This window comes from Lampetra fluviatilis, unplaced genomic scaffold (genome assembly GCF_964198595.1).
Source record: "Lampetra fluviatilis unplaced genomic scaffold, kcLamFluv1.1 SCAFFOLD_348, whole genome shotgun sequence".
In the NCBI taxonomy this organism is placed as follows: Eukaryota; Metazoa; Chordata; class Hyperoartia; order Petromyzontiformes; family Petromyzontidae; genus Lampetra; species Lampetra fluviatilis.
The window spans coordinates 12,501-30,000 of record NW_027620495.1 but is presented as its reverse complement, the minus strand read 5'-3'; the positions used below and the strand labels follow the sequence as shown (position 1 = coordinate 30,000).

Sequence of the window (17,500 nt, the reverse complement as noted above, 5' to 3'; positions counted from 1 at the left end):
GGTAGTGTGTGTGGGTGGTGTTTGAATGGATGGGTGGTGGGTGGGTGGTGGGTGAGTGGGTGGGTGGTTGAATGGATGGGTGGTGGGTGGGTGGGTGGATGGTGGGTGGGTGAGTGGGTGGTTGAATGGATGGGTGGTGGGTGGATGGTGGGTGGGTGGGTGGTTGAATGGATGGGTGGTGGGTGGGTGGTTGGATGGTGGGTGTGGGTGGGTGTGTGCGTGTGTGCGTGTGTCTCTGTATGTGCGTGTATCTCTGTGTGCGTGTGTGTGTGTGCGCGTGTGTTACTGTGTGTGTGTGTGTCTCTGTCTCTCTGAGTGTGTGTGTCTCTCTCTCTGTGTGTGTCTATGTGTCTCTCTGTGTGTGTGTGTGTGTCACCTGTATCTCCGAGTGCAGCTTGGTCATGCTGCGCACGGAGTTCGCCTTGAGACGCAGGAGCCGCGTCTGTGTGTGTGTCTGTGTGTGTGTGTGTGTCTGTGAGTCTCTGAGTGTGTGTGTCTGTGTGTGTGTGTCTGCGTGTGTGTGTGCGTCACCTGTATCTCCGAGTGCAGCTTGGTCATGCTGCGCACGGAGTTCTCCTTGAGACGCAGGAGTCGCGTCTGTGTGTGTGTCTGTGTGTGTGTGTCTGTGTGTCTCTGAGTGTGTGTGTCTGTGTGTGTGTGTCTGCGTGTGTGTGTGCGTCACCTGTATCTCCGAGTGCAGCTTGGTCACGCTGCGCACGGAGTTCTCCTTGAGACGCAGGAGCCGCGTCTGTGTGTGTGTCTGTGTGTGTGTGTGTGTCTGTGTGTCTCTGAGTGTGTGTGTCTGTGTGTGTGTGTCTGCGTGTGTGTGTGCGTCACCTGTATCTCCGAGTGCAGCTTGGTCACGCTGCGCACGGAGTTCTCCTTGAGGCGCAGGAGTCGCGTCTGTGTCTGTGTGTGTCTCTCTGTATCTGTGTGTGTCTCTCTGTCTTTCTGTGTGTCTGTGTGTGTGTGTGCGTCACCTGTATCTCTGTATGTGTGTGTGTGTATCTCTGTGTATCTCTGTGTATCTCTGTGTCTGTGTGTGCGTCTCTATGTGTGTATCTGTATGTATCTCTGTGTGTGCATCACCTGTATCTCCGAGTGCAGCTTGGTCATGCTGCGCACGGAGTTCTCCTTGAGACGCAGGAGCCGCGTCTGTGTGTGTGTCTGTGTGTGTGTGTGCGTCACCTGTATCTCCGAGTGCAGCTTGGTCATGCTGCGCACGGAGTTCTCCTTGAGACGCAGGAGCCGCGTCTGCTCCGCGATCTTCCTCCTCAGGTCGCTCATCTGAGCCTCCAGCTCCTGCAGACGCTTGCGCCGCTGCTCACTCAGCCTGGATAGTCAACCACAGTTAGTCCACCACAGTCACAGTCAACCACAGCCACAGTAAACCAGTCAGTTAACCACAGTCAGTCCACCACAGTCATTCAACCACAGCCACAGTAAACCAGTCAGTCAACCACAGTCAGTCAACCAGTCAGTCAACCAGTCAGTCAACCACAGTTAATGAGCCACAGTCGACCGCAGCCACGGTCAATCAGTCAACCACAGTCAACCAGTCAGTCATAGTCAACCACAGTCAACCACAGTCAACCACAGTCAACCACAGTCAGTCACGGTCACCCACAGCGTCAGTCGACCACAACCAGATAACCACAGGGTCCACCCAAGAGGCAGGCACACACACGCACGCGTGTGTGTGCCTGCCTGCGTGTGTGTGCTTGCATGTGTATGTGCGTGTGCCTGCGTGTGCTTGCGTGTGCATGCGTGTGCTTGCATGTGTATGTGCGTGTGCCTGCGTGTGCTTGCGTGTGCATGCGTGTGCTTGCATGTGTATGTGCGTGTGCCTGCATGTGCTTGCGTGTGCATGCGTGTGCTTGCATGTGTATGTGCGTGTGCCTGCGTGTGCTTGCGTGTGCATGTGCCTGCGTGTGCTTGCGTGTGTATGTGCGTGTGCCTGCGTGTGCTTGCGTGTGCATGCGTGTGCTTGCATGTGTATGTGCGTGTGCCTGCGTGTGCTTGCGTGTGCATGTGCCTGCGTGTGCTTGCGTGTGTATGTGCGTGTGCCTGCGTGTGCTTGCGTGTGCATGCGTGTGCTTGCATGTGTATGTGCGTGTGTGCGAGTGCTTGCGTGTGCTTGCGTGTGCCTGCATGTGCCTGCGTGCGTGTGCGTCTGTGTGTGCCTGTGTGTGTGCCTGTGTGTGTGTGTGTCTGTGTGTGTCTGTGTGTCTGTGTGTGTGTGTCTGTGTGTGTGTGCGTGCCTGTGTGCGTGCCTGTGTGTGTGCCTGTGTGTGTGCCTGTGTGTGTGTGTGTGTCTGTGTGTGTCTGTGTGTCTGTGTGTGTCTGTGTGTGTGTGTGTGTCTGTGCCTGTGCGTGTGTCTGTGTGTGTCTGTGTCTGTGTGTGTCTGTGTGTGTGTGTGTCTGTGTGTGTGTGTGTCTGTGTCTGTGCTTGTGCCTGTGTGTGTGTGTGTCTGTGTGTGTGTGTGTCTGTGTGTGTGTGTGTCTGTGTGTGTGTGTGTCTGTGTGTGTGTTTGTGTGTGTGTGTGTCTGTGTGTCTGTGTGTGTGTCTGTGTGTGTGCCTGCGTGTGTCTGTGTGTGTGTGTCTGTGTGTGTGTGTGTGTCTGTGCCTGTGTGTGTGCGTGTGTCTGTGCGTGTGCGTGTGTGTGTCTGTGTCTGTGTGTGTGTCTGTGCGTGTGTCTGTGTGTGTGTCTGTGTCTGTGTGTGTGTCTGTGTGTGTGTGTCTGCGTGTGTGTGTGTCTGTGTGTGTGCCTGCGTGTGTCTGTGTGTGTGTGTGTCTGTGTGTGTGTCTGTGTCTGTGTGTGTGTCTGTGTGTGTGTGTCTGTGTGTGTGCGTGTGTCTGCGCGTGCGTGCGTGTGTGTGTCTGTGTGTGCGTGTCTGTGTCTGTGTGTGTGCGTGTGTGTGTGTGTGTCTGTGCGTGTGTGCCTGCGTGTGTCTGTGTGTGTGTGTCTGTGTCTGTGTGTGTGTGTGTGTCTGCGTGTGCGCGTGTGTCTGTGCGTGCGTGTGTGCTGTGTGTGCGTGTGTGCTGTGTGTGTGTGTGTGTCTGCGTGTGCGTGTCTGCGTGTGCGTGTGTTACTTTGCGTGAGTCGTGTCCTTCATGGAGGCCTGCAGCAGGGCGTTGTGGAGCGCCTCCTTCTCGCGCTGCAGACTCGACACCTCCTTCTCCAGGCCCCGGATGCCCTCCTGCACAGCCACGCACAGACAAAGGTCCCCCGTGTAGCCTCGACACGCCGTGGGGGCAAGTGCTGTCAGTAGCGAGTAGCAGCAGCACTGCCTATAAAGGTAGACAAAGGTCCCCCGTGTAGCCTCTAGCAGGCTGTAGGGGCAAGTAGCAGCAGCACCTATACACAGACAAAGGTCCCCCCGTGTAGCCTCTAGCAGGCTGTAGGGGCAAGTGCTGTCAGTAGCAGCAGTAGCAGCAGCACCTATACAGACAAAGGTCCCCCGTGTAGCCTCTAGCAGGCTGTAGGGGCAAGTGCTGTTCGTAGCAGCAGCACCTATACACAGACAAAGGTCCCCCGTGTAGCCTCTAGCAGGCTGCAGGGGCAAGTGCTGTTCGTAGCAGCAGCACCTATACACAGACAAAGGTCCCCCGTGTAGCCTCTAGCAGGCTGTAGGGGCAAGTGCTAGTAGTAGCAGCAGCGCCAGCGCTACCTATGAGGGCTACCGGCACTGTGGCTACACACACAGAGGGGGTGGGTGGCCAGCACCACCACGCCCGGCCGCCTTTGTCTCTCCCCCAAGTGGCTGGCGATGTTTCAAACGCGCCTCTCTCCGCCGTGTCTACCTACCGTGTAGGCGGTGCTCAGCTCGTCCATCTTGCCGTCGTTCCGGGACGCCCCCTTCGCCAGCTGTTCCTTGACCTCGAGCGCGCGATTGAGCTCCAGCAGATCCCTGGTGAGCTGCGCCTGGCGGAGAGCGTGCCTCGCCGAGAAGGACGAGTCGCTCAGTCGCTCACCGCCACGCTCACCGCCACCCTCACCACCATCGCCCTCCTGCGGGGGATGATGATGTGGCGGGAGGGGAGAGGGGGTAGAGACAGAGGCAGTGTTTGTAGGAGGCTACGGGGCAGCGTCAGGATAATTCTAGATGAGAAGTTTTCGTGACTGCCAAGGAATTCGCACCCTTAGGCTTTTTCCGGTGAAGTCGTCTCACCTCACCGCTCACCACTCACCTCACCGCTCACCTCACCGCTCACCGCTCACCTCACCGCTCACCACTCACCGCTCACCACTCACCTCACCGCTCACCTCACCGCTCACCACTCACCTCACCGCTCACCACTCACCGCTCACCACACCGCTCACCACTCACCACACCACTCACCGCTCACCACACCGCTCACCACTCACCTCACCGCTCACCACTCACCACACCACTCACCGCTCACCACACCGCTCACCACTCACCTCACCGCTCACCACTCACCTCACCACTCACCGCTCACCACACCACTCACCACTCACCACACCGCCCACCACTCACCTCACCATCCACCACTCACCTCACCGCCCACCACTCACCTCACCACTCACCACTCACCTCACCGCTCACCACTCACCTCACCACTCACCTCACCGCTCACCACTCACCCACCGCCCACCACCCACTCACCGCCCACCACTCACCTCACCGCCCACCACTCACCTCACCGCTCACCACTCACCTCACCACCCACCACTCACCTCACCGCCCACCACTCACCTCACCGCTCACCACTCACCTCAACGCTCACCACTCACCTCACCACCCACCACTCACCTCACCGCCCACCACTCACCTCACCGCCCACCACTCACTCACCGCCCACCACTCACCTCACCGCTCACCACTCACCTCACCGCTCACCACTCACCTCACCGCCCACCACTCACCTCACCGCCCACCACCCACCTCACCGCCCACCACTCACTCACCGCCCACCACTCACTCACCGCCCACCACTCACTCACCGCCCACCACTCACTCACCACCCACCACTCACCTCACCACCCTCCACTCACCTCACCGCTCACCACTCACCTCACCGCCCACCACTCACCTCACCGCCCACCACTCACTCACCGCCCACCACTCACCTCACTACCCACCACCCACCACTCACCTCACCACCCTCCACTCACCTCACCGCTCACCACTCACCTCACCGCCCACCACTCACTCACCGCCCACCACTCACTCACCGCCCACCACCCACCACTCACCTCACCACCCTCCACTCACCTCACCGCTCACCACTCACCTCACCACCCACCACTCACCTCACCGCCCACCACTCACCTCACCGCCCACCACTCACCTCACCGCCCACCGCCCACCACCCACCACTCACCTCACCACTCACCTCACCGCCCACCACTCACCTCACCACTCACCACTCACCACCCACCACTCACCACCGCTCACCACTCACCTCACCGCCCACCACTCACCTCACCACTCACCAGTCACCTCACCACTCACCACCCACCACTCACCTCACCACTCACCTCACCACCCACCACTCACCTCACCACTCACCACCCACCACTCACCACCGCTCACCACTCACCTCACCGCCCACCACTCACCTCACCACTCACCGCCCACCACTCACCTCACCGCCCACCACTCACCTCACCGCCCACCACTCACCTCACCGCCCACCACTCACCTCACCGCCCACCACTCACCTCACCGCCCACCACTCACCTCACCGCCCACCACTCACCTCACCGCCCACCACTCACCTCACCGCCCACCACTCACCTCACCGCCCACCACTCACCTCACCACCCTCCACTCACCTCACCGCCCACCACTCACCTCACCGCCCACCACTCACCTCACCACCCTCCACTCACCTCACCGCTCACCACTCACCTCACCGCCCACCACTCACCTCACCGCCCACCACTCACCTCACCGCCTACCACTCACCTCACCGCCCACCACCCACCACTCACCTCACCGCCCACCACTCACCACCCACCACTCACCTCACCACTCACCTCACCTCACACCACTCACCTCACCACTCACCACCCACCACTCACCACCGCTCACCTCACCGCCCACCACTCACCTCACCACTCACCAGTCACCTCACCACTCACCACCCACCACTCACCTCACCACTCACCTCACCACCCACCACTCACCTCACCACTCACCACCCACCACTCACCACCGCTCACCACTCACCTCACCGCCCACCACTCACCAGTCACCTCACCACTCACCACCCACCACTCACCTCACCACTCACCTCACCGCCCACCACTCACAACTCACCTCACCGCCCACCACTCACCTCACCGCTCACCACTCACCTCACCGCCCACCACTCACCTCACCGCCCACCACTCACAACTCACCTCACCGCCCACCACTCACAACTCACCTCACCGCCCACCACTCACCTCACCGCCCACCACTCACCTCACCGCCCACCACTCACAACTCACCTCACCGCCCACCACTCACCTCACCACCCACCACCCACCTCACCACCCACCACCCACCTCACCGCCCACCACTCACCACTCACATCACCACTCACCACTCACCTCACCACCCACCACCCACCTCACCGCCCACCACTCACCTCACCGCCCACCACTCACATCACCACTCACCACTCACCTCACCACTCACCTCACCACCCACCACTCACCTCACCACCCACCACCCACCTCACCGCCCACCACTCACCACTCACCTCACCGCCCACCACTCACATCACCACTCACCACTCACCTCACCACTCACCACTCACCTCACCGCCCACCACTCACCTCACCGCCCACCACTCACATCACCGCTCACCACTCACCTCACCGCTCACCACTCACCTCACCGCTCACCACTCACAACTCACCTCACCGCCCACCACTCACCTCACCGCTCACCACTCACCTCACCGCCCACCACTCACAACTCACCTCACCGCCCACCACTCACCTCACCGCCCACCACCCACCACTCACCTCACCGCCCACCACTCACAACTCACCTCACTGCCCACCACTCACCTCACCGCCCACCACTCACCTCACCGCCCACCACTCACCTCACCGCCCACCACTCACCTCACCGCCCACCACCCACCACTCACCTCACCGCCCACCACTCACAACTCACCTCACCGCCCACCACTCACCTCACCGCCCACCACTCACAACTCACCTCACCGCCCACCACTCACCTCACCGCCCACCACTCACCTCACCGCCCACCACTCACTCACCGCCCACCACTCACAACTCACCTCACCGCCCACCACTCACCTCACCGCCCACCACCCACCTCACCGCCCACCACCCACCTCACCGCCCACCACCCACCTCACCGCCCACCACTCACAACTCACCTCACCGCCCACCACTCACCTCACCGCCCACAACTCACCTCACCGCCCACCACTCACCTCACCGCCCACCACTCACCACTCACCTCACCGCCCACCACTCACCTCACCACTCACCTCACCTCACCGCCCACCACTCACCTCACCGCCCACCACTCACCTCACCGCCCACCACTCACCTCACCGCCCACCACTCACCTCACCGCCCACCACTCACCTCACCGCTCACCACTCACCTCACCGCCCACCACTCACCTCACCGCTCACCACTCACCTCACCACTCACCTCACCGCCCACCACTCACCTCACCGCCCACCACTCACCTCACCGCCCACCACTCACCTCACCGCCCACCACCCACCACTCACCTCACCGCCCACCACTCACCTCACCACCCACCACTCACCTCACCGCCCACCACTCACCACTCACCTCACCGCCCACCACTCACCTCACCGCCCACCACCCACCACTCACCTCACCGCCCACCACTCACCTCACCGCTCACCACTCACCTCACCGCCCACCACTCACCTCACCGCCCACCGCTCACCTCACCGCTCACCACTCACCTCACCGCTCACCACTCATCCTCACCGCTCACCACTCACCTCACCGCTCACCACTCACCTCACCGCCCACCACTCACCTCACCGCCCACCGCTCACCTCACCGCCAACCACTCACCACTCACCTCACCGCCCACCACTCACCTCACCGCCCACCACTCACCTCACCGCCCACCACTCACCTCACCGCCCACCATTCACCTCACCGCCCACCACCCACCACTCACCTCACCGCCCACCACTCACCTCACCACCCACCACTCACCTCACCGCCCACCACTCACCACTCACCTCACCGCCCACCACTCACCTCACCGCCAACCACTCACCACTCACCTCACCGCCCACCACTCACCTCACCGCTCACCACTCACCTCACCGCCCACCACTCACCTCACCGCCCACCGCTCACCTCACCGCTCACCACTCACCTCACCGCTCACCACTCATCCTCACCGCTCACCACTCACCTCACCGCTCACCACTCACCTCACCGCCCACCACTCACCTCACCGCCCACCGCTCACCTCACCGCCAACCACTCACCACTCACCTCACCGCCCACCACTCACCTCACCGCCCACCACTCACCTCACCGCCCACCACTCACCTCACCGCCCACCATTCACCTCACCGCCCACCACCCACCACTCACCTCACCGCCCACCACTCACCTCACCACCCACCACTCACCTCACCGCCCACCACTCACCACTCACCTCACCGCCCACCACTCACCTCACCGCCCACCACCCACCACTCACCTCACCGCCCACCACTCACCTCACCGCCCACCACTCACCACTCACCACTCACCTCACCACTCACCACTCACCTCACCGCCCACCACTCACCACTCACCACTCACCTCACCGCCCACCACTCACCTCACCGCCCACCACTCACCTCACCACCCACCACTCACCACCCACCACTCACCTCACCACCCACCACTCACCTCACCACCCACCACTCACCTCACCACCCACACCTCACCACCCACCACTCTCCTCACCACCCACCACTCACCTCACCACCCACCACTCACCACTCACCTCACCACCCACCACTCACCACTCACCTCACCACCCACCACTCACCTCACCACCCACCACTCACCACTCACCTCACCACTCACCACTCACCTCACCACCCACCACTCACCACTCTCCTCACCACCCACCACTCACCTCACCACCCACCACTCACCTCACCACTCACCACACCACCCACCACTCTCCTCACCACCCACCACTCACCTCACCACCCACCACTCACCTCACCACTCACCTCACCACCCACCACTCACCTCACCACTCACCTCACCACTCACCACTCACCTCACCACCCACCACTCACCACTCTCCTCACCACCCACCACTCACCTCACCACCCACCACTCACCTCACCACCCACCACTCACCTCACCACCCACCACCCACCACTCACCTCACCACCAACCACTCACCTCACCACCCACCACTCACCTCACCACCCACCACTCACCTCACCACCCACCACTCACCACTCACCTCACCACTCACCACTCACCTCACCACCCACCACTCACCTCACCACTCACCACCCACCACTCACCACCGCTCACCACTCACCTCACCGCCCACCACTCACCTCACCACTCACCAGTCACCTCACCACTCACCGCCCACCACTCACCTCACCGCCCACCACTCACCTCACCGCCCACCACTCACCTCACCGCCCACCACTCACCTCACCGCCCACCACTCACCTCACCGCCCACCACTCACCTCACCGCCCACCACTCACCTCACCGCCCACCACTCACCTCACCGCCCACCACTCACCTCACCGCCCACCACTCACCTCACCGCCCACCACTCACCTCACCGCCCACCACTCACCTCACCACCCTCCACTCACCTCACCGCCCACCACTCACCTCACCGCCCACCACTCACCTCACCACCCTCCACTCACCTCACCGCTCACCACTCACCTCACCGCCCACCACTCACCTCACCGCCCACCACTCACCTCACCGCCCACCACTCACCTCACCGCCCACCACTCACCTCACCGCCCACCACCCACCACTCACCTCACCGCCCACCACTCACCACCCACCACTCACCTCACCACTCACCTCACCGCCCACCACTCACCTCACCACTCACCACCCACCACTCACCACCGCTCACCTCACCGCCCACCACTCACCTCACCACTCACCTCACCACTCACCTCACCACTCACCACCCACCACTCACCTCACCACTCACCTCACCACCCACCACTCACCTCACCACTCACCACCCACCACTCACCACCGCTCACCACTCACCTCACCGCCCACCACTCACCAGTCACCTCACCACTCACCACCCACCACTCACCTCACCACTCACCTCACCGCCCACCACTCACAACTCACCTCACCGCCCACCACTCACCTCACCGCTCACCACTCACCTCACCGCCCACCACTCACCTCACCGCCCACCACTCACAACTCACCTCACCGCCCACCACTCACAACTCACCTCACCGCCCACCACTCACCTCACCGCCCACCACTCACCTCACCGCCCACCACTCACAACTCACCTCACCGCCCACCACTCACCTCACCACCCACCACCCACCTCACCACCCACCACCCACCTCACCGCCCACCACTCACCACTCACATCACCACTCACCACTCACCTCACCACCCACCACCCACCTCACCGCCCACCACTCACCTCACCGCCCACCACTCACATCACCACTCACCACTCACCTCACCACTCACCTCACCACCCACCACTCACCTCACCACCCACCACCCACCTCACCGCCCACCACTCACCACTCACCTCACCGCCCACCACTCACATCACCACTCACCACTCACCTCACCACTCACCACTCACCTCACCGCCCACCACTCACCTCACCGCCCACCACTCACATCACCGCCCACCACTCACCTCACCGCCCACCACTCACATCACCACTCACCACTCACCTCACCACTCACCACTCACCTCACCGCCCACCACTCACCTCACCGCCCACCACTCACATCACCGCTCACCACTCACCAGTCACCTCACCGCTCACCTCACCGCTCACCACTCACAACTCACCTCACCGCCCACCACTCACCTCACCGCTCACCACTCACCTCACCGCCCACCACTCACAACTCACCTCACCGCCCACCACTCACCTCACCGCCCACCACTCACAACTCACCTCACTGCCCACCACTCACCTCACCGCCCACCACTCACCTCACCGCCCACCACTCACCTCACCGCCCACCACTCACCTCACCTCACCGCCCATCACTCACCTCACCGCCCACCACCCACCACTCACCTCACCGCCCACCACTCACAACTCACCTCACCGCCCACCACTCACCTCACCGCCCACCACCCACCTCACCGCCCACCACCCACCTCACCGCCCACCACCCACCTCACCGCCCACCACTCACAACTCACCTCACCGCCCACCACTCACCTCACCGCCCACAACTCACCTCACCGCCCACCACTCACCTCACCGCCCACCACTCACCACTCACCTCACCGCCCACCACTCACCTCACCACTCACCTCACCTCACCGCCCACCACTCACCTCACCGCCCACCACTCACCTCACCGCCCACCACTCACCTCACCGCCCACCACTCACCTCACCGCCCACCACTCACCTCACCGCTCACCACTCACCTCACCGCCCACCACTCACCTCACCGCTCACCACTCACCTCACCGCTCACCACTCACCTCACCGCCCACCACTCACCTCACCGCCCACCGCTCACCTCACCGCCAACCACTCACCACTCACCTCACCGCCCACCACTCACCTCACCGCCCACCACTCACCTCACCGCCCACCACTCACCTCACCGCCCACCACCCACCACTCACCTCACCGCCCACCACTCACCTCACCACCCACCACTCACCTCACCGCCCACCACTCACCACTCACCTCACCGCCCACCACTCACCTCACCGCCCACCACCCACCACTCACCTCACCGCCCACCACTCACCTCACCGCTCACCACTCACCTCACCGCCCACCACTCACCTCACCGCCCACCGCTCACCTCACCGCTCACCACTCACCTCACCGCTCACCACTCACCTCACCGCTCACCACTCACCTCACCGCCCACCACTCACCTCACCGCTCACCACTCACCTCACCGCCCACCACTCACCTCACCGCTCACCACTCACCTCACCGCCCACCACTCACCTCACCGCTCACCACTCACCTCACCGCCCACCACTCACCTCACCGCTCACCACTCACCTCACCGCCCACCACTCACCTCACCGCCCACCGCTCACCTCACCGCCAACCACTCACCACTCACCTCACCGCCCACCACTCACCTCACCGCCCACCACTCACCTCACCGCCCACCACTCACCTCACCACCCACCACTCACCTCACCGCCCACCACTCACCACTCACCTCACCGCCCACCACTCACCTCACCGCCCACCACCCACCACTCACCTCACCGCCCACCACTCACCTCACCGCCCACCACTCACCACTCACCACTCACCTCACCACTCACCACTCACCTCACCACTCACCACTCACCACTCACCTCACCGCCCACCACTCACCTCACCGCCCACCACTCACCTCACCACCCACCACTCACCACCCACCACTCACCTCACCACCCACCACTCACCTCACCACCCACCACTCACCTCACCACCCACACCTCACCACCCACCACTCTCCTCACCACCCACCACTCACCTCACCACCCACCACTCACCACTCACCTCACCACCCACCACTCACCACTCACCTCACCACCCACCACTCACCTCACCACCCACCACTCACCACTCACCTCACCACTCACCACTCACCTCACCACCCACCACTCACCACTCTCCTCACCACCCACCACTCACCTCACCACCCACCACTCACCTCACCACTCACCACACCACCCACCACTCTCCTCACCACCCACCACTCACCTCACCACCCACCACTCACCTCACCACTCACCTCACCACCCACCACTCACCTCACCACTCACCTCACCACTCACCACTCACCTCACCACCCACCACTCACCACTCTCCTCACCACCCACCACTCACCTCACCACCCACCACTCACCTCACCACCCACCACTCACCTCACCACCCACCACCCACCACTCACCTCACCACCAACCACTCACCTCACCACCCACCACTCACCTCACCACCCACCACTCACCTCACCACCCACCGCCCACCACTCACCTCACCTCACCGCCCATCACTCACCTCACCGCCCACCACCCACCACTCACCTCACCGCCCACCACTCACAACTCACCTCACCGCCCACCACTCACCTCACCGCCCACCACCCACCTCACCGCCCACCACCCACCTCACCGCCCACCACCCACCTCACCGCCCACCACTCACAACTCACCTCACCGCCCACCACTCACCTCACCGCCCACAACTCACCTCACCGCCCACCACTCACCTCACCGCCCACCACTCACCACTCACCTCACCGCCCACCACTCACCTCACCACTCACCTCACCTCACCGCCCACCACTCACCTCACCGCCCACCACTCACCTCACCGCCCACCACTCACCTCACCGCCCACCACTCACCTCACCGCCCACCACTCACCTCACCGCTCACCACTCACCTCACCGCCCACCACTCACCTCACCGCTCACCACTCACCTCACCGCTCACCACTCACCTCACCGCCCACCACTCACCTCACCGCCCACCGCTCACCTCACCGCCAACCACTCACCACTCACCTCACCGCCCACCACTCACCTCACCGCCCACCACTCACCTCACCGCCCACCACTCACCTCACCGCCCACCACCCACCACTCACCTCACCGCCCACCACTCACCTCACCACCCACCACTCACCTCACCGCCCACCACTCACCACTCACCTCACCGCCCACCACTCACCTCACCGCCCACCACCCACCACTCACCTCACCGCCCACCACTCACCTCACCGCTCACCACTCACCTCACCGCCCACCACTCACCTCACCGCCCACCGCTCACCTCACCGCTCACCACTCACCTCACCGCTCACCACTCACCTCACCGCTCACCACTCACCTCACCGCTCACCACTCACCTCACCGCCCACCACTCACCTCACCGCTCACCACTCACCTCACCGCCCACCACTCACCTCACCGCCCACCGCTCACCTCACCGCCCACCACTCACCTCACCGCCCACCACTCACCTCACCACCCACCACTCACCTCACCGCCCACCACTCACCACTCACCTCACCGCCCACCACTCACCTCACCGCCCACCACCCACCACTCACCTCACCACCCACCACTCACCTCACCGCCCACCACTCACCACTCACCTCACCGCCCACCACTCACCTCACCGCCCACCACCCACCACTCACCTCACCGCCCACCACTCACCACTCACCACTCACCTCACCACTCACCACTCACCTCACCGCCCACCACTCACCACTCACCACTCACCTCACCGCCCACCACTCACCTCACCGCCCACCACTCACCTCACCACCCACCACTCACCACCCACCACTCACCTCACCACCCACCACTCACCTCACCACCCACCACTCACCTCACCACCCACACCTCACCACCCACCACTCTCCTCACCACCCACCACTCACCTCACCACCCACCACTCACCACTCACCTCACCACCCACCACTCACCACTCACCTCACCACCCACCACTCACCTCACCACCCACCACTCACCACTCACCTCACCACTCACCACTCACCTCACCACCCACCACTCACCACTCTCCTCACCACCCACCACTCACCTCACCACCCACCACTCACCTCACCACTCACCACACCACCCACCACTCTCCTCACCACCCACCACTCACCTCACCACCCACCACTCACCTCACCACTCACCTCACCACCCACCACTCACCTCACCACTCACCTCACCACTCACCACTCACCTCACCACCCACCACTCACCACTCTCCTCACCACCCACCACTCACCTCACCACCCACCACTCACCTCACCACCCACCACTCACCTCACCACCCACCACCCACCACTCACCTCACCACCAACCACTCACCTCACCACCCACCACTCACCTCACCACCCACCACTCACCTCACCACCCACCACTCACCACTCACCTCACCACTCACCACTCACCTCACCACCCACCACTCACCACTCTCCTCACCACCCACCACTCACCACTCTCCTCACCACCCACCACTCACCTCACCACCCACCACTCACCTCACCACCCACCACTCACCACCCACCACTCTCCTCACCACCCACCACTCACCACTCACCTCACCACTCACCACTCCACCCACCACTCACCTCACCACTCACCACTCACCTCACCGCCCACCACTCACCTCACCGCCCACCACTCACCTCACCGCCCACCACTCACCTCACCACTCACCTCACCACTCACCACTCACCTCACCGCCCACCGCTCCCCACTCACCTCACCACTCACCTCACCACCCACCACTCACCACTCACCTCACCACCCACCACTCACCTCACCACCCACCACCCACCACTCACCTCACCACCCACCACTCACCTCACCACCCACCACTCACCACCCACCACTCACCTCACCGCCCACCACTCACCTCACCACCTACCACTCACCACTCACCTCACCACTCACCACTCACCTCACCACTCACCACTCACCTCACCGCCCACCACTCACCTCACCACCTACCACTCACCTCACCACTCACCTCACCACTCACCACTCACCGCCCACCGCTCACCTCACCTCACCGCTCACCACTCACCTCACCACCCACCACCCACCTCACCACTCACCTCACCACCCACCACCCACCTCACCGCCCACCGCTCACCACTCACCACTCACCACTCACCGCCCACCACTCACCACTCACCTCACCGCTCACCACTCACCTCACCACTCACCTCACCGCTCACCACTCACCTCACCGCCCACCACTCACCTCACCACTCACCACTCACCTCACCGCTCACTCACCTCACCGCCCACCACTCACCTCACCACTCACCTCACCGCTCACCACTCACCTCACCGCCCACCACTCACCTCACCACTCACCTCACCGCTCACCACTCACCTCACCGCCCACCACTCACCTCACCGCCCACCACTCACCACTCACCACTCACCTCACCGCTCACCACTCACCTCACCGCCCACCACTCACCACTCACCTCACCACTCACCTCACCACCCGGGCTCCCTCCCTCTTTCCCCTCCTCACCCAGGGGGTCGAGACTTGACGTGTCCGTCTGTGACACGCACACGCAACGCACACGCAACGCACACACGCAACGCACACACGCAACGCACACGCACGAGTGTGAACGCACACATAGGCACGCAAGCGTGAACACACACGCGGGCACACAAGTGAGTGAGAGAGAGAGTGAGTGAGTGAGTGAGCGAGCGAGAGAGTGAGAGAGTGAGTGAGTGGGTGAGTGAGTGAGTGAGTGTGTGAGTGAGTTAGCGAGCGAGTGAGCGAGCGACTGAGTGAGTGAGTGAGCGAGCGAGCGAGTGAGTGAGCGAGTGAGTGAGAGACTGAGACAGTGAGTGAGGCACAGGAGAGAGAGAGAGTGAGGATGTTTCGGTGGTGGTGGTGGTGGTGGCGGTGGTGGTGGTACCTCCAGCTCATTGATGAGCTCCTGAAGACTCAGCAGTAGCTGCAGCTGCTGCCTGAGCCCCCACTCATCGGGAGTGAGTGAGCGAGCGAGCGAGCGAGTGAGCGAGTGAGAGAGTGAGTGAGTGACTGAGTGAGAGAGTGAGTGACTGAGTGAGAGAGTGAGTGAGAGAGTGAGTGAGAGAGTGAGTGAGAGAGTGAGTGAGTGACTGAGTGAGCGAGTGAGAGAGCGAGTGACTGAGTGAGCGAGTGAGTGAGTGTGAGTGAGAGACTGAGGCAGCGAGTGAGCGAGTGAGTGAGTGAGTGAGTGAGTGAGAGAGTGAGTGAGTGACTGAGTGAGAGAGTGAGTGACTGAGTGAGAGACTGAGTGAGTGAGTGAGCGAGTGAGTGAGTGTGAGTGAGTGAGTGAGTGAGTGAGTGAGTGAGAGAGTGAGTGAGTGAGTGAGCGAGTGAGTGAGTGTGAGTGAGAGACTGAGGCAGCGAGTGAGTGAGTGAGTGAGTGAGTGAGTGACTGAGTGAGAGAGTGAGTGACTGAGTGAGAGAGTGAGTGAGAGTGAGGATGTTTCGATGGTGGTGGTGGTGGTACCTCCAGCTCGTTGATGAGCTCCTGAAGACTCAGCAGTAGCTGCAGCTGCTGCCTGAGCCCCCCCTCATCGGGAGTGAGTGAGCGAGCGAGTGAGTGAGCGAGCGAGTGAGAGAGTGAGTAAGTGAGTGAGTGTGTGAGTGAGTGAGTGGGAGAGTGAGAGAGCGAGTGAGCGAGAGTGAGTGAGTGAGTGAGAGTGAGCGAGAGTGAGCGAGCGAGCGAGAGTGAGTGAGTGAGTGAGTGAGTGAGTGAGCGACTGATGCAG

General features: G+C 62.4%; 1 pseudogene across 1 annotated transcript in view; it reads right to left on the bottom strand.

Moving 5' to 3' along the window:
• Positions 1-17,500, bottom strand: part of LOC144953980 (chromosome-associated kinesin KIF4-like) — an 82,791-nt pseudogene that overhangs the window by 54,106 nt on the left and 11,185 nt on the right. Inside the window, exons 4-8 of the transcript XR_013640988.1 lie at positions 16,215-16,284; positions 16,129-16,175; positions 3,810-4,010; positions 3,095-3,201; positions 1,189-1,333 (exon numbers count right to left, since the gene is read on the bottom strand). The product of XR_013640988.1 is annotated as a chromosome-associated kinesin KIF4-like (transcript). The remainder of the gene's footprint in view (positions 1-1,188; positions 1,334-3,094; positions 3,202-3,809; positions 4,011-16,128; positions 16,176-16,214; positions 16,285-17,500) is intronic.